Genomic DNA, 18,969 nt, shown 5'->3' on the forward strand with positions numbered 1-18,969 from the left:
GTAAGGGAGGGTGTTGCGGGCATACTCAACCTACATGAGTTGCTGGCTTCAGGTGGTGGTTTTGGCAGAGACAAGGCAGCGATGAGTTGTCTCCAGGTCCAGATTGGCTCGCTCCGACTGGCCGTTAGACAGGGGTGGAACTCGGAGGACAGGTTGGCCGACGACCCAATGAGCGTGCAGAACGCCTTCCAGAACCGGGATGAGAACTGAGGACCCCGGTCAGAGACCATGTCCACTGGGAGTCCATGGATCTGGAAGATGTGCTGCACCATGAGCTGTCTCTTTGGCAGAGGGTAGCTTGGGGAGAGGAATGAAACAGGCGGCCTTGGAAAACCAGTCCACTACTGTAAGGATGATGGTGTTGCCATCAGATGGGGGAAGTCCAGCCACAAAGTCAGGGAAAGTCAGGGATATGTGTGACCAAGGACGGTGAGGGACAGGAAGTGGTTGAAGGAGAACAGCCAGAGCTTGCCAAGGAGATTTATTCTGCACACAGATTATGCAGGCGTCGACGAACGCGGACACACGTCAGGGACCATGGTAGGCCACCAAAAGCATTGTCGTATATAGGCCAGGGTCCGACGGGAGCCCGGGTGGCAGATACCGAGGGGAGGACAGCATCAGGGACAAACATCTGCCCCCCCTCCGGGTCTGGCTGGGAACGCTGCATCTCACGGACCTGATTCTCTATTCCCCTGCTGAGTGCCGCCACCAGACACGAGGTGGGGAGGATGGTCTCGTGGTCCGAGGGAGTAGCTGTGGGGCTATAGCAGCATGAAAGCGCATCCAGCTTGACATTCTTGGAACACGGGCGGTAGGAAAGGGAGAAGTTAAACTGGGTGAAAAGCATATTAAATGAGTAAAACAGTATGCAAACATTATTAACGTGGCTAGTGTTCTATTTAAAGTGACCAGTGATTCCATGTCTCTCTACATAGGGCAGCAGCCTCTAAGGTGCAGGGTTGAGCAACCGCGTGGTAGCCTGCTAGTGATGGCTATTTAAAAGTCTGATGGCCTTGAGATAGAAGCTGTTTTTCAGTCTCTCGGTCCCAGCTTTGATGCACCTGTCCTGACCTCGCCTTCTGGATGATATCAGAGTGAACAGGCCATGGCTCGGGTGGTTCAAATAAAAATAAATCAAGTGTAGACCTTACCGTGAAATGCTTACTTATAAGCCCTTAACTCTTCTTGAACTGCACTGTTGATTAAGAAAATATTTACCAAATAGACTAAAGTAAAAATATAAGAAAAAGTAACAATAAGAATAACGAGGCTATATACAGAGGTACCGAGTCAGTGTGCAGGTTAGTTGAGATAATTTGTACATGTAGGTAGAGGTGACGTGACTATGCATAGATATGTGACATGCTGGTAGAAATTTGGTAAAACTGATTTAGTTTGCCTGCATTAAAGTCCCCGGCCTCTAGAAGTGCCGCTTCTGGGTGAGCATTTTCTTCTTTGCTTATGGCCTTATAGAGTTGGTTGAGAGTGGTCTTAGTGTCAGCTTCGTTCTGTGGTGGTAAATAGACAGCTACGAATAATATAGATGAGAACTCTCTTGGTAGATAGTGTGGTCTACAGCTTATCATAAGGTACTCTACTTCAGGCGAGCAATACCTCAAGATTTTTGCGCACCAGCTGATGTCCTTCATGATCTGTAGGTGTCCTGGAGGGCAGTGTACCCTTGGTGATGCGTTGGGCAGACCTTACCACCCTTTGCAAAGCCCTGTGGTTGCAGGCGGTGCAGTTGCCGTGCCAGGCAGTGATCCTGGCCGACAGGATGCCCTCAATTGTACATCTGTAAATGTTTATGAGGGCCTTATGGGCCAAGCCAAATTTCTTCAGCCTCCTGATGTTGAAGATGTGCTGTTGGACCTTCTTTACCACACTGTCTGTGTGGGTGGACCGTTTCAGATTGTCAGTGATGTGTACGACGAGGAACTTGAAGCTTTTCACTCTCCACTTTAGTCTTGTCGATGTGAATAGGGGTGTGTTCTCTTTTTTGTCTCCTGAAGTCCACGATCAGCTTCTTCATTTTGGGACCAGGGACCTTGTCTGCAAACTTTATGATTGAGTTGCAGGCGTGCGTGGCCACGCAGTCATGGAGGAACAGGGAGTACACGAGGGGGCTGAGCACGCACCCTTGTGGGGCCCCTGTGTTGAGGATCGGCGTAGTAGAGGTGTTGTTTCCTACCTTCGCCACCTGGGGGCAGCCCGTTAGGAAGTCCTGGACCCAGTTTCACAGGGCGGGGTTTGGACCCAGGGCCCAAAGCTTAATGTTGAGCTTGGAGGGTACTATGGTGTTAAAGGCTCAGCTATAGTCAATGAACAGCATTCTTATATAAATACGTATTCCTCCTCTAGATGGGATAGGTCAGTGTGCAGTGCAATGGCGATTGCATCATCTGTGGCTCTGTTGGGGCAGTATGTAAATTTAAGTGGGTCTAGGGTGTCAGGTAAGGAGGGTCCTTGGCAGCGGGCCGCATTGGTGGCACTGTGTTATCCTCAAAGCGGGCGAAGAAGGTCTTTAGCTTGTCCGGGAGCAAGACGTCGGTAGCCGGGATGTGGCTGGTTTTCCCTTTGCAATCCGTGATTGTCTGTAGACCCTGCCACATACGTTTTGTGTCATTGAATTGCGGCTCCACTTTGTCTCTGTACTGACGTTTTACCTGTTTGATTGCCTTACAGAGGGAATAATTGTATTTTACCATACTCCCAGTCACCTAGCCATGGTTAAATGCGGTGGTTCGCATTTTCAGTTTTGCGTGAATGCTGCCATCTATCCACGGTTTTTGGTTTGGATAGGTTTTAATAGTCACAGTGGGAACAACATCCCCTATACACTTCCTGATGAACTCAGTCACCGTGTCCGTGTATACGTCAGTGTTATTCTCTGAGGCAACCCAGAACATATCCCAGTCCGTGTGATCAAAATAATATTGAAGCATGATTTCTGATTGGTCAGACCAGCGTTGAATAGACCTTAGCACGGGTACTTCCTGTTTGAGTTTCTGCCTATAAGAAGAGAGGAGCAAAATGGAGGGAGAACGTGGGAGTGCCCTGTAGCTATTCCGGAAGGGGGAATAATCATGGTCGATAGTTTTTGTAGCACGAGTACTACAGGCATTGTGTTGATAGAACTCCGGTAGCGTTTTCCTCATATTCGATTTTTTTAAATCTCCAGCTACAATAAATGTGGCCTCAGGATGTGGTTTCCAGATTGCACACTTAGGTTGGAATCATTAAACTTGTTTTTCAACCGTGGTATCGGTTTGAGGGGGAATATACACGGCTGTTAGTATAATTAAAGATAATTGTCTTGGGAGGTAATACGGTCGGCATTTTATTGTGAGACATTCTAGGTCGGGTGAACAAAAGGACAGGAAGTCATCACAATCACACCATGAAACATACACCACCGCCTTTCTTCTTCTAGGAGAGTTCTTTATTCATGTGTGCATGATATACTCAGAACCCAGCTGGCTGTATGGATGGGGACAGTATATCCGGAGAGAGCCATGATTCTGTGAAACAGAATATGTTACAGTCCCAGATGTCTCTCTAGAAGGAGATCCTCGCCCTGAGCTCATCTACTTTATTGTCCAAGGACTGAACATTAGCGGGTAAAATACTCGGAAGCAGTGGACGGTGTGCACGCCTCGGACTAGAAGTCCACTCCGAATACTTCATCTCCGCCGACTGTGTCTTGGAGCAGCCTCTTGGATGAGTTCAATTGCCCTGGGGGTACAAACAAAGGATCCAATTCAGGAAAGTCGTATTTCTGTGCATAATGCTGGTGAGTTACAGCCTTTCTGATATCCAAAAGTTATTTCCGGCTATACAGTTGAAGTTGGAAGTTTATATACACTTAGGTTGGAATCATTAAACTTGTTTTTCAACCACTCCACAAATTGACCAGTGGGTCAAAGGTTTACATACACTAAGTTGACTGTGCCTTTAACCTCTCTAGGGTAGGTGAGACGCTACCGTCCCACCAGGAACAACATCCGGTGAAACTGCAGAGCGCTAATATTCTAAATACACCATTCGTTATATTAAACATTCTTGTAAATACATGCATCTTACATAATTTAAAAGATGAACGTTTTATTAATTCAGCCGCTGTGTCAGATTTCCAAAAGGCTTTACTGCGAAAGCAAACCAAGCGATTTTCTGAGGACAGCGCCCCGCACACACAAGTATTACTAGTATTTTCCAACCAAGCATTACCATCACGAAAGTCAGAAATAACAAATCGCTTACATTTGAAGATCTTCCTCTGGTGGCAATGCCAAGTGTCCTAACTACACAATAAATGTTTGTTTTGTTTGATAACATCCATTTATATAGCCTAACACACTAAACACTAAACAACACTAAACAAAAAATGTATCCAGTCATGGTTGGTTTCATTGCAATCCTCTGGTTGTTACTAACACAACCATACTTGATGGTTCTTTTCCCGGGACGTATTGACAGAAACAAACCGATTTGAAGACACCAATCAATGACCTCATTGCGCACCAATCGTAGGACCGGTCTATCGTTGATTGACTATTTTGGCCCAATGACCACTGATCATCTTGAAATCTAGCTTGGAAGATAGCCAATGAGCTGAGGTAAACTGCAATATGTAAAGGTTATACGTTCGAAGATCAGCCTTTGTCGTAAACTCTGGCGTAAAAGAGGTTCATTCGCCATTGCAAATTCTACTTGACAGAGCCACGAGTGTTACACATAGCAGTACATAGTCAATAGCATTTTCAGCAAGTTTATATATATATATATATATTATGGCGAATAAATCAGGAAAAGCTAAAACAAAGTCTGGGTATACAGATTTAACCCAAATTATAGAGGAAATTGATAGAGAAAGCGAGACCGAGTTGCTTTAGGAAGATGAATTTTTCAGTTTTGCTACCGGTTATGGACTGAGTTATGATTCCGTTATGGAGTTATTGGATTTTCAACTGCTGGGGAAGGGCGACAAACTGTTTGTGGACAACTTCAACACAAGCCCTACCCTGTTTACAGAGCTGAGAAAGCAGGATGTGTGGGCTTGTGGCACCATTCGGACCAACAGAGTGGGCTTTCCAAAAACAAAGGTGAATGACATGCCTAAGCGGGCTGAGCTGGGTACCATGTGATGGATTCGTGAAGATGGCCTGCTCTTTGTAAAGTGGATGGATACCGGAGAGGTGGTCATGTGCACAACTATCCACAAGTCCTTCAGTGGCGATCATGTTGTCAGGCATGTGAAGGACGGTAGCTGGGCATGGACCACAAAAAAATTTCCCATTCCAGCTGCTGTGAAGGACTACAACAAGTGCATGGGAGGTGTGGACCTGTCAGGTGCACTGATAGGATACTACAATGTTGTCCACAAGACCATGAAATTGTATAATAAATATTTATATAATTTCATTGACATTGCTGTGGTGAATGCCTTCATCCTCCAGAAGAAAATGGCCAAGAGCTGTGGCAGCCCCCCATCTCACAGCTAGCCTTCAGGGAGCTGCTTATCCAGGAGCTTGCTAGCTACAGCAAGTCCACTGCAGCACCTTCTGTCCCCTCTACCTCTGTCCCTTCTGCTCCAAACAGTGGTGTTCACCTGCCCAGATTCATCTCTGCAGGCATGACTGTGCCTCCGGGCAAAAAGGGCACAGCAGGGAGACGTCGTTGTGCCCTTTGTCACAGGAAATGCCCCTTCACCTGCACCACCTGTTCAGTAAGCCTCTGCTTTACAGCAGAAAGAGACTGCTATGGGCCATGGCACCAGCAGCACAATATTGTGTAGAAGACTGAGGGTCTTCACAATATTGTAAATAGAAAATGTGTAAGTAGTTACCCTTGTTTTGTTTAATTGGTATTATTATTTTTTAAATATGTTTGTGGGGTGTGTTAGAATAGCATTTATGTCATTTGTATATAGCTATTTCCTTCAAAATGTATCACTGTAAGAATTTGGCCACTTGGGTACATTTGTGTGGGACACCTGGGTGACTTCATGCTCAATGCCATGTAGCTCGCTCATTTTTGAAGTTATCAGTCTAAAACTTTGCTCAGCTATTGTTGCTATCTTATGTTCTTCATTCAAATCATCCCCAGCATCCTATCTGTATGTTCGGCTGTTCTTGTTCATTTGAAAGATGCAACAACAATAAAAAACAGAAAACGTATGTTTATTTCCTTGTATTTTCTTCTACCAGATCTATTGTGTTATATTCAATTCACATTTCCCAAAATAGATGACATCAGCTCTGTCAGGAGGAAAGGTCCAAATTTCACCCACCTTATTGTGGGAAGCTTGGGGAAGGCCACCCGAAATGTTTGACCCAAGTTAAACAATTTAAAGGCAATGCTACCAAATACTAATTGAGTGAATGTAAACTTCTGACACACTGGGAATGTGATGAAAGAAGTATAAGCTGAAATAAATAATTCTCTGCTTTATTCTGACATTTCACATTCTTAAAATAGTGGTGATCCTAACTGACTTAAGACAGGGAATTTTTACTAGGATTAAATGTCAGAAAATTAGAAAAACTGAGTTTAAATGTATTTGGCTAAGGTGTATGTAAACCGACTTCAACTATATGTAATAACACATAAAACGTTCTGGGCTAATAATGTAAGAAATAACACGCAAAAATACTTTCCTTCTCGTCTGGAAGCAGAGCTGCCATGTCTGTCAGCGCCATCTTTGTCTTTTGGCAATGCTAGGGACACCCAACAAAAAACTCTCCCTGGTGCTTTCCTTTGGTGTTGCTTTATTCTGTAACCTTTACACTGGGAGTCGGGGAAGCAAGTTCAGGGAGTGTATTTAATAAATACATTTACATAGAACAAAACCAGAAACACAGGTAGTGTACAGACATAAACTCTGGAATAGAAACAATAACACCTAGGAAAATAACTTGAGGGAGTGACACATATATGGAAGGTAATCAGGCAGGTGATGGAGTCCAGGTGAGTCTGATGATGCGCTGGTGTGCTTAAAGATGGTGACAGGTGTGTGTAATAATGAGCAGCCTTGGTGACCTCGAGTGCCGGAGAGGGAGTATACGTGACAATCATAAATATGGTAAAAATGCCATCATTATCAATTAGTGTCACATCACATAATCATGCAACATCTTTCATCAGACAGCATCCTGTTAATTCAACCCAGGATTTCAAAACAAGCATTTAATTGCTGACAGCTGTGGGATACTGTAAAAAGACATTGCCCAATCTGTTTCATGAAAACCTGTGAATGGCTTAAGTTTCCTGTGATGTAAACCAATTTGTTGTGGTTTTCCACAACAGAATGACACATCTATTTCATGCATATGACTACGTTCCTCTATTGAGTCCTCCCTAATTTGAACAACTGTCTCTGGGGTGATGCCAGGTAGAGTGTAAGGCTTTGAGCAGAAGATAGATCAGCCATCTCTCCTCTTTAGTGTGTTGTCATTCATTTGTCCTGTACAGTCCATTAACTCATTGGTAGGCCCCTGTAGCAGTGACATGTTTGCATTTGGGGTCAAATATATATACTCAACATACCCCTTGAGGAAGTAGATGAATTCCTTTGGAAATAAAACAGGTAGTTTAGTATGTGGAGTGTGATGACGTTCAAATCAGTCATAAGTCAAGTCTCTCGATGTGCAAAACTGATAGAGACATACCCCAAGCGACTTACAGCTGTAATCGCAGCAAAAGGTGGCGCTACAAAGTATTAACTTAATTTTGCACGCCCAATTTTTCAGTTTTTGATTTGTTAAAAAAGTTTGAAATATCCAATAAATGTCGTTCCACTTCATGATTGTGTCCCACTTGTTGTTGATTCTTCACAAAAAAATACAGTTTTATATCTTTATGTTTGAAGCCTGAAATGTGGCAAAAGGTCGCAAAGTTCAAGGGGGCCGAATACTTTCGCAAGGCACTGTATGTATGCCTGGCCACAGTTGTGCAGTAGGTTTCCTCATCATACCTGAAGATCAATCAGAATCAGAAATGCCACCCACCAGGTTATGATACACAGTACATGTAGCCTAATATCCATTCTGGTTGAAACCAACATGGTTCCCCTTGTTGAACACAATAAACTGATGTTTTCTGTGAGCAAAAGAGTTTCTTAATCCACTGTTCCAGAAGATGCAATAGAATTGTTAGCATATGTTGTGACTATATTGGACCACATTACCCACATTTGTTGAATCATTTTATGTGACAGTGTTAGTGGGCAGATAAAGAGGAAGTCTCATGGGAGTAAAGTCAGTCTAAAAGGAGTCAGTCTATGGCAGAGTCTTAGATAGGTCTAAGGAGTACCTCCAGCACTTGTGCCCGGTGAAGAACACTGTGCTGCGGTGTTTATGTTTATGGGATAGCCCTCGAGGAGATTTAGCTGATTCACTGCCCAGTACTGGGAGCATGAACGATACAAAACAAATGACCATTCACTACGAAAAACAAACATGTCATGTGTTAATTCATCACGTTATGCAGTACCTACATTCAACGCTCTTGTCAATTACTGTCACTCTCCTATTATTGAGTTGCAACAGCAGGATATTTATTGACACATCAAAGCATTTGTTATCAACCAGTTAATTTGATGCAAATTATTCCTGTGCAGTGCTCCAGTACCTTTGAAAAACAGCATGTTGTTCATCTCAATGTTTTCATAGGCACCGTCCATGTAAGGAGGTACTGTATATCTGACCACAGGCTGGTGATCAGGGTGATGCCTGTCTTGTCAAAGTGAGGATACTTACGCCACATGAATCTGAAATGACATCGCTCTGAGTTGTTATGGGGTGTCTGCCAGCACAGCAGTATCTATCAGCACCACAGTTAATTTTATCTCTGGGATGTCAACCAACATGTTATATCAATTTACAATCTCCTCTGTCTTGCAAGACTCATAAACATCCCTGTTCTTTTCTGAAAACAAGGTTTGGGAAGGTACCTTGTACCCAATTTGTGCATGTTTGTGCTTATTTTGTAGCAATCGCTCCGACAAATGAAACTAAATTATACTGCAGTATTTGGAGTTGGTGAAGTAGAACCTTGCTTCAGATCAATAATTGTAATTTATGAATGGTCTGGCAGTTTGACTGTAAGTCTGTAGTTGTGGTGGTTCTCAGTAAGTTCTGTTACAATAACCGTACACAGCTTCCCATTGTAGCCAAAGAAAAACATACTGAGGCAAAAATAGCCTTGTTTTATGCTCAAATAAAAGTTAAATGGCAACTCCCCTACTTTTCAACCTAATATTCATTATCTCCAGTCTATGTGAAAACAGTTAATTTCTATATTTTGTAGAAAAAAATATAACATTAAAAAGTTATACCTGATGACATCATGAAAAGTTTAAACTTGATGATGATTTTCAAACACTGATATTTGCGGTGAGCAAGAAAATATCGTCCCTGGTTTTGAAAATCACTGTTTTTCTTCCTTTTAATCTTACCCAGTGATGTCACAGAAAAGCATTTTTTAGGACCTTTCGTCTCTCTTTTTAACCACAGATCATAGAAACACGCAGCTTTCACCTATGTACACAGGTTTGGAGTTACCCTTTAAGTAGAAGTCAAGTAAAGCAAGATGTAAAATAAGAAAATTGCAGCCATATGCTCTCTATACAAGACAATACTTGCTTTATTGGTCCATTTGCATAGATATTCTTTATGCTGCCGAGCAGCGCCCCTTGATCACTTAGGTGTAAAGTGCTTTGCTGAAGAGCACAACAGCGTTAGGTAGTTTACAGGATATACTAGCCCTTTCGCTCACTCCCTGCAGATGTCCCCACAGGCAGCTTGGGGATTCGAATACCGGCCCACCTCCCTAACCTCGAGGCTACCGCTCCACTTGAGGTAGTATCCAGCGCCTAAGCGCTCAGCATGACATTCCAAGCCAATATAAAATGGGACATGCAACCATCTTCACATGCAACCACCCTCTGACAGTCAACATCTGCTTTGTCAGTCCAGCGCTTGATTATGCAGCTCCGGTGTGGCACCCAGGTTTCACAGCCCACAACGACTTGAAAAGATCAAAAGGCATTCAACCAAAATCATCATGGCCTCCACCGACGCCTCCTACGAATCTGCATACAATGACCTGGGCTTGCAGTCCTTGGAGTCCCACCTCTACAGATCCTTGCCCAGAAGATTGCGAAATCCCAGGATTAAAGCAATGGCTGTCTCCTCAGATGAGAGGCCATGTCAGTGGCAGATCCACGCGATCCAGTCACAAACCTACCCCCTACTCAAACTGACAGATATTACAACAGCCCTATCCCTTACTTTGTGAGACTGCTTAATGCTGCTTAACTGTAATATTGAATATCTTATTTCAAATACCAGTAACTACAACAACAACAAAAAACATATTATATTTACTTGCGTAGGCCTACACTGTAAAACCATGAGATGTTTATTTAACTAGGCAAGTCAGTTAACAACAAATTCTTATTTACAATGGCGGCCTACCCCGGCCAAACCCTACCGACGCCGGGCCAATTGTGGGACTCCCAATCACAGCCGGTTGTGATACAGCCTGGAATCGAACCAGGATCTGTAGTGACGCCTCTAACACTGAGATGCAGTGCCTTAGACCACTGCGCCACTCGGGAGATGGCATATATAACCTCAACGTCATCTAAAACACAGGCATTTAGAATGCAAGATTAAACATGATATAGTCAGCTTTTTCCAGTCAGTTTCCAACCTGGACAACACCTATATATCCAAAGTGTTCAAATTTTAAACACTAGTCTTTCCTTTCCCATCATACTGTTTAGAGTACATTTAGTCATTAGAAATTGATGTGACTTGCCATGCCTTTTATTCAGATCAGTGTTAGATAGTGTCTGTCACCTTACCTACGGCCATCCTACAATCTAAGCTTGATGCTCTAAATCTCACGCAACTTAACAATGAACCCACTAGGTACATGTCACGTCCTGACCTTAGTTCCTTTTTTATGTCTCTATTGTAGTTTGGTCAGGGCGTGAGTTGGGGTGGGCATTCTATGTTTTGTTCTAGGTTTTGTTCCCAATCAGAGGCAGCTGTCAATCGTAGCCTCTGATTGAGAACTATACTTAGACAGCCTGTTTTCCCACTATGGGTTGTGGGTAGTTGTTTTCTGTTTTGTGTTGCTGCACCTTACAGGACTGTTTCGTTTTCGTTTCACTCTCTTTGTTATTTTGTTTAGTGTTTCTGTTCTAATAAATATAACATGAACACTTACCACGCTGCGCATTGGTCCGATCCATCCTATTCCTCATCAGAAGAGGAAGACAAGTGTTACAGAACTACCCACCACCAAAGGACCAAGCAGCGTGGTAACAAGGAGCAGAAGGTTCTGGTCTCCTGGACTTGGAGGAGATATTGGACGGCAAGGGACCCTGGGCACAGGCTGGGGAATATCGCCGCCCCAAGGAAGAACTGGAGGCAGCGAAAGCTGAGCGGCGCAGATATAAGGTAAGGCAGTGCAACAGGCACGAGAGGCAGCCCCCCAACATTTTGGGGGGGGGACACGGGAGATTGGCGGAGTCAGGAGATAGACCTGAGCCAACTCCCTGTGCTTACCGGAAGAAGCGCAGTACTGGTCAGGCACCATGGTATGGGGTCAAGCGCACGGTGTCGCCAGTATGCGCTCATAGCCCGGTGCGCTATAGGCCAGCCCCCCGCAAGTGCCATGTGAGAGTGGGCATCCAGCCAGGGCGCATTGTGCCGGCTCAGCGTGTTTGGTCTCCGGTACGTCGTTTCGGCCCAGGGAATCGTGCGCCAGCTCTGCGTGCTGTGCCTCCAGGGCGCTGGGAGGGTGCAGTGTGTCCTATGTTTGCGCTCCGCCGTGCAGGGCGAATGTGGGCATTGAGCCTAAGGGAGAGGTGCGAGTGGTATGCACCAGATCTCAAGTGCTCACCCACAGCCCGGTTCAATCTGTGCCTGCACTCTGGAGGGTCCGGGCTAAAGTGGTCATCCAGCCTGGAGGAGTGGTACCAAGGCTGCGCACCAGAGCTCCAGTGCTCCCCCACAGCCCGGTCCATCCGGTGCCTCCTCCATGCACCAGGCCTCCTGTAGGTCTCCCCAGCCTGGTGGGTCCTGTGGCAGCCCCATGCACCAGGCTGTCTCTCCGTCTCCTCCCTCCAGGTTCTCCAGCCTGTCCGGCGCTTCTAGAGTCTCCCTCCTGTCCAGAGCTGCCAGAGCCGCCCGTCAGTTAGGAGCAGCCAGAGTCTCCCTTCACTCCGGCGCTGCCAGAGTCTCCCGCCTGTCCGGCGCTGCCAGAGTCTCCCGCCTGTCCGGCGCTGCCAGAGTCTCCCACCTATTTGGGGCCCACTGTAAGAGCCTCCAGTCCGGGGTCGGCGGCGAGGGTTGCCGCTCCAAAGGCCCCACTTAAGTGGGCCAAGACTATGGTGGAGTGGGGTCCACGTCCCACGCCAGAGCCGCCACTGTGGACAGATGCCCACCCAGACCCTCCCCTATGGGTTTAGGTTTTGCGGCCGGAGTCCGCACCTTTGGGGGTGGGGCTACTGTCACCTCCTGACCTTAGTTCCTTTTTATGTCTCTATTTTAGTTTGGTCAGGGCGTGAGTTGGGGTGGGCATTCTATGTTTTGTTCTAGCCTGGTATGGTTCCCAATCAGAGGCAGCTGTCATTCGTAGTCTCTGATTGAGAACCATACTTCGGCAGCCTGTTTTCCCACTATGGGTTGTGGGTAGTTGTTTTCTGTTTTGTGTTGCTGCACCTTACAGGACTTTTTCGTTTTTGTTTCACTCTCTTTGTTATTTTGTTTAGTGTTTCTGTTCTAATAAATATAACATGAACACTTACCAAGCTGCGCATTGGTCCGATCCATCCTATTCCTATATCTGTTCCCATTGAAACTTTTTTTGAATAGGGCATGCTTATTTAAGATGGTGAGGAAAGCACTTTTGAAGAATAACCAGGCATCCTCAACTGATGGAATGAGGTCAATATCTTTCCAGGATACCCGGGCCAGGTTGATTAGAAAGGCCTGCAAGCTGAAGTGTTTTTGGGAGCGTTTGACTGTGATGAGGGGTGGGCGTTTGACTGCGGACCCATTACGGACACAGGCAATGAGGCAGTGATTGCTGAGATCCTGGTTGAAGACAGCAGAGGTGTATTTAGAGGGCAGGTTGGTCAGGATGATATCTATGAGGGTGCCCGAGTTTACGGATTTGGGGTTGTACCTGGTAGGTTCCATGATAATTTGAGTGAGATTGAGGGCATCTTGCTTATATTGTAGAATGGCCGGGGTGTTAAGCATATCCCAGTTTATGTCACCTAACAGTACAAACTCTGAAGATAAATGCGGGGCAATTAATTCACATATGGGGTCCAGGGTGCAGCTGGGGGCTGAGGGGGGTCTGTAAACAAGCGGCAACAGTGAGAGACTTATTTCTAGAAAGGTGGATTTTGGAAACTGTTTTGGCACAGACCTGGATAGCATAACAGAACTCTGCAGGCTGTCTCTTCAGTAGATTGCAACTCCACCCCTTTGGCAGTTCTATCTTGGCGGAAAATGTTATAGTTGGGGATGGAATTTTCAGAATTTTTGGTGGTCTCCCAAAGCCAGGATTCAGACACGGCTAGGACATCAGGGTTGGCGGAGTGTGCTAAAGCAGTGGAAAAAACTAACTTAGGGAGGAGGCTTCTGATATTAACATGCATGAAACCAAGGCTTGTACGGTTACTGAAGTCAACAAATGACTGCGCCTGGGGAATAGGAGTGGAACTGGGGGCTACAGGGCCTGGGTTAACCTCTACATCACCAGAGGAACAGAGGAGGAGAAGGATAAGGGTACGGCTAAAAGCTATAAGAACTGGTCGTCTAGTGCGCTGGGGACAGAGAATAAAAGGAGTAGATTTCTGGGTGTGGTAGAATAGATTCAAGGCATAATGTACAGACAAGGGCATGGTAGGATGTGAGTGAGTACAGTGGAGGTAATCCTATGGGTTGTGTGATTATAGGAGAGGTTTTGTCTCTGGAGGCATCAATTAACATAGGTGAGGTCTCCTCGTGTGTGGGGTGGAACGAAGGGCGGCAGGAATCCGGTGATACGGTAGAGAGAATCAGTCCGATATGCATTGATATCGTGCGGTGCATACTGGCAGGTGATTGTCCGAGCTAAGGCTGGCTGATTCCGGGGAAAAAAGGCAAGGAAAGCTAGCCGTGACTAACAAAGACTAGTAGCTAGTTAGCTGGCTAGCTCCTGTTGGAAGTTCCAGTTATAAGGAATAAAAATAGCAGATCCGTACCACATTGGGTGAGGTGGGTTGCAGGAAAGTATATTTAGTTCGTAGATAGAAGTGAGATTAAGATATATATGAAAAAGACCGGCTATTTATAAGGGATAAGACAAAGATCGATATAAACGTCCTACTGTGCCACCATCTTGGAAAATATCATTAACTACACTATATATCCAAAAGTATGGGACACCCCATCAAATTAGTGGATTCAGCTATTTCAGCCACACCCGTTGCTGAGAAGTGTATAAAATCAGGCACACCGCCATGCAATCTCCATAGACAAACATTGGTAGTAGACTGACCTTACTGAAGAGCACAGTGACTTTCAACGTGGCACCTTCATAGGATGCCACATATTCAACAAGTCAGTTGGTCAAATTTCTGCCCTGCTACAGTACAGCTGCCACAGTCAACTGTAAGTGCTGTTATTGTGAAGTGGAAAGGTCTAGGAGCAAAAACAGCTCAGACGCGAAGTGGACACAAGCTCACAGAATGGCTCACACATACTTTTGAAAATTTAGTGTATTTGAACAATCTATGAGTCTTGGTATTCCAGACATGACTCAGTTCCTAATTGTTAAGCTCTCATTAAGTGACTCATACCTGTCTCACCCACGCATTTAGCTCTTATCCCGAGCGATTTACGGTTAGATGAATCGTTCAAGGGCACATCGACAGATTTTCCCCCTGGAACAGGCTAATACTAATGTCAACACTTGCTACAGTGGTCACTAACAGTAAGCCAGGCCTGGAGTTCCACCCAAGTACCCATGCCCCCCTCTCTGGCCAGCAGATTCCAGACATTTTGTCTGTGAAGGGCTGGGTGTGTCTCCCTTGGGGTCTGAAGCCATAGTGAGGGGGATGTGGAGGGCTGTCATATGATTTACGGTACCATCTTCTTCTGCTTGGGCACTGGAGGACGCCGCAAAGGAGCAGCTGGGTAGATCACCTGATATGTGTGGGGAATTTAGGGGAAGGTAGGGGGAGGACGGGTTTCCCTGAGGCCACTATACTCATCTGAGGAGGAACCGCGCTGGTCACCTTCTTAGTCACATCCTCATCACCAAAGAAACTGGCCACCTTGAAAGCATGTTTCTTCTCTCCATATATGCAACACACTTCCCCTGAGCAGGCCAAGGTCCTTGTACTGAACCCCACTCTCCTGGCAGGCTCGCAGCAGCTCTGGATCCTCCCTCTGCAACCTGTTCAGCCAAATACACCTAAAGTCATTTGCTGGGGTTGTCAGGCTACCAATGCACCCTGAATTCTCCTGCAGGGCAACAGTCAACCGCTCCACAAACATGTTCATTTTCTGGGTCTCCAACTTTTCCACCTTCTTGATCAGTCTTCTCAGGAAAAACACCACTGCTGCAATCTCCTTTCCCATCATGTTTGACTGATATGCTGTAATGATGGTCCAAATTCGTAATTGCTGCTCATCAACATTTGGACAACTATAAATCAAACTGATGCAACCCAAGCCAAGGGCGTGTGACCACTAAAACAAACTCATAGCTAGTTGTCTGTCTTGTGCAACTCATGCTGAATCATTTTGAAACAGGAAACGCTGGGTCTTATTCTTTGCTAATGGCCTTCATCATGCATGTATTGCTCTCATTAAAATGTTGGCTTGGCGTTTAGTATACGCTAAGCCTGTGCCAGTAACCCCTAAGGATACAAGTGGCTCTGTGGCTGTTCTGCAGGCTGTCACATAGCAGCCTACAGTAGCACCTGTGTACCTACCCAATGCCTGAAATGCTAAAAAGAGAGAAACCATGGTTTTATGGGGAGGCATCATCTGATGGAACAGTTCCAATGCCTCCCATTGAACATGCCTCCCCTATAGATATGTACCTGCGCAAATGTCATTTTGTTCAGAAAATACTGCACATTTTGTATTTACATACAGTGTAATGAATAAATACTAGATAGAAAACATAAGACTTTTAAAAAAACAGACACAACTGAGCGAAGCAGCAGGCTTGAGCGAAATAAGCTTTTTGTGCTTTTGGAACATTTCGGGGAACTTTTATTTAAGATAATGAAACTTGGGACCAACACATGTTGCGTTTATATTTTTGTACAGTTTAAATAAGTTTGTAACTTTCTGACCCTTCATCCTATTTGGGCACAAAATATTTTTATTGGGGAGGGGACTTTGGATCTGTCTCCGTCCATTAGTACGTTAGTCACTTGATATATCAGACAGTACTGGCCCGATTTTGACTCAACTTGAGTGAATTATGGCGTCTTGCCATAGAGATCCGGCATTTACAAAATTACACTGATTGGCCCAAGGTGGGAAATATAGTGATTAACTGAAATCTGTTAGTCACACGATATCTCAATTGGCACAAGGGGGTTGCTGCGTCATTCGTGAGGGACGACATGTTTACTGTTGCCTTGTTTAACCTTTAATTATCCAGGTTAGTCTGTTTCATTGAAATAACATCTCTGTTGCAAGAGAGAACGGGGATGAATGTGAACCTTAGAACAAAAACAATCAATAAGGAGCAGAGACAGAGAATCATAATATGTCATTTAATGTACTGTATGTCCCAGGTTTCTATGTGAGGAAACTATTCTACCTATACCATGTTGTTCCCAGCTCTTAGATTACATATTAACTGAAACACGACGTGCAAAGGTAGCACACATCCAGAGCTCTGCCCAGTGATATTACTGTCTCAGAGCAGGGAGTGTTTATTACACAGGAAGAATGGCTCAGGTACTTCAGATTGATTACCACTACCGAAAACTTCCGTTTTTTATTTATTTTTTATGTTTACCTAATTTCCACACATTTGTATACCTTTTACAGTCCCTGCATTGGTACTTGCTCAACTAAATACAGGGACAAAACTGAGATGCACAAGATACATGATCAAATCTAATTTAAATCAATACTTGTATTTTGTGGTTTTGTCTTGAGTTTATTTGCATTTAATTCATAGTTTTCACTATCTAATGTGTTGTGAATGTGAATCTTGTATTCTCGCAGCCCAAGAAGAATGTTCTCAGTCATTGAACCCAGAAACTCTTTTGATTGCAAAAGAATTCATAGAATTCACAAAACTAAGAGTAATAATAACAATAATAATACATTCATTTTATATAGCACTTTTCATTATAAAATCATCTCAAAGATGCTTAAAAACAAAAAACAAAATGACATGTAGTTCTTGGGCTGAGTGTTCATCTGATAAAATCCCTATCTATGAAAACAAATAATCTACTGTAATTATTGAGGCAGGAAATACACACATTTCCTAAAAACCCTAGAGAACCTGCTGGGAAAATGGGATAGTGATTTTGTGTGTTTAGTGTTGAACAGCTTGTTGATTCGATGAGAAGGAGCTGGGGCAGATTAGCTGTGTTGTAATTCTTTGGTGGAACAGAATTTTTCTGACTTGCCTCTAGAGTCTAAACTGTAAAAACTTCCATATCTGTTCTGTGAATCTTTTTTAATGAGGTTTGTAGTAGAAAATAATAATAAAATGTCATATATTTTTTGTCACCCAGTGCATTTTTCAGACTTGTCTGATCAGACTCTAACGGCATGGTGACTCAAAGGAAAGACTAATTGTAATGTTTTTTGGGAGATGAATCCTTCCATTAAGTGTTTGACTCTTGGATAACGCATACTTGATAAGAGAATTATGTTCTCCAGGTACATCACCCAATTTAACTATATTACTCTCAGTCTGCAAACCAGAATTTGTAAGATCCTGGTCGAATGAAACAGACGGAGGAACAGCTAAATAGTCAAAAAGGTTTGTTCACAGAACGTTCTAAAGTCAAGAATACAAAACAATTCATTTTATACTGACTTCTCACGCCCACACATTCACACAGCCATACGCACACACACAAACAGACGCACATACATACGCACATGTCCTGCTACGCACACACTGTCACGTCCTGACCTTAGTTCCTTTTGTATGTTTCTATTTTAGGTTGGTCAGGGCGTGAGTTGGGGTGGGCATTCAATGTTTTTGTTCTATGTTTGGTATTTCTATGTGTTTGGCCTGGTATGGTTCCCAATCAGAGGCAGCTGTCTCGAAATCGTTGTTTCTGATTGAGAATCATAAAGAGTCTCCCTCCTGTCCAGCACTGCCAGAGTCTTCCTCCTGTCCAGCGCTGCCAGAGCAGCCCGTCAGTCAGGAGCTGCCAGAGCCGCCCGTCAGTCAGGAGCTGCCAGAGCCGCCCGTCAGTCAGGAGCTGCCAGAGTCACCCTTCACTCCGGCGCTGCCGGAGTCTCCCGCCTGTCCGCCGCTGCCGGAGCCTCCCTTCTATTCGGGGCCCGCTGTAAGGGTCCCCAGTCCGAGGTCGGCGGCGAGGGTCGCCGCTCCAAAGGCACCACTTAAGTGGGCCAAGACTATGATGGAGTGGGGTCCACGTCCCGCGTCAGATGAATCATTCATGGGTGTTTCTTTAGTGATCAGTATTTTTCCACTGTATTCATCACTAAACAAGCATAGCATGCTACTGTAGTAAATATGCTGTCTCTTTATTGGCAGTAAACCAACAGTGACGTAGCTCACTACTACTATCTGACACATCTCAAAGGTGCATGACCCAACACACTATGTCCGACTAGTTACAATTATGCTCCATTAAGATATATAAAAGTGGTGGCAGACATCGTATCAAAACCATTAATCATTCATGGGTGTTTCTTTAGTGATCAGTATTTTTCC

General features: G+C 44.7%; 1 pseudogene; it reads right to left on the reverse strand.

Annotated features, from left to right (window-relative positions):
- Nucleotides 1-14,997: 14,997 nt before the first annotated feature.
- On the reverse strand, nt 14,998-15,656 carry LOC109892169 (protein BTG3-like; annotated as a pseudogene).
- Between the last annotated feature and the right edge of the window lie 3,313 nt (nt 15,657-18,969).

Source organism: Oncorhynchus kisutch, linkage group LG6, assembly GCF_002021735.2.
Source record: "Oncorhynchus kisutch isolate 150728-3 linkage group LG6, Okis_V2, whole genome shotgun sequence".
NCBI classification, from domain to species: Eukaryota; Metazoa; Chordata; class Actinopteri; order Salmoniformes; family Salmonidae; genus Oncorhynchus; species Oncorhynchus kisutch.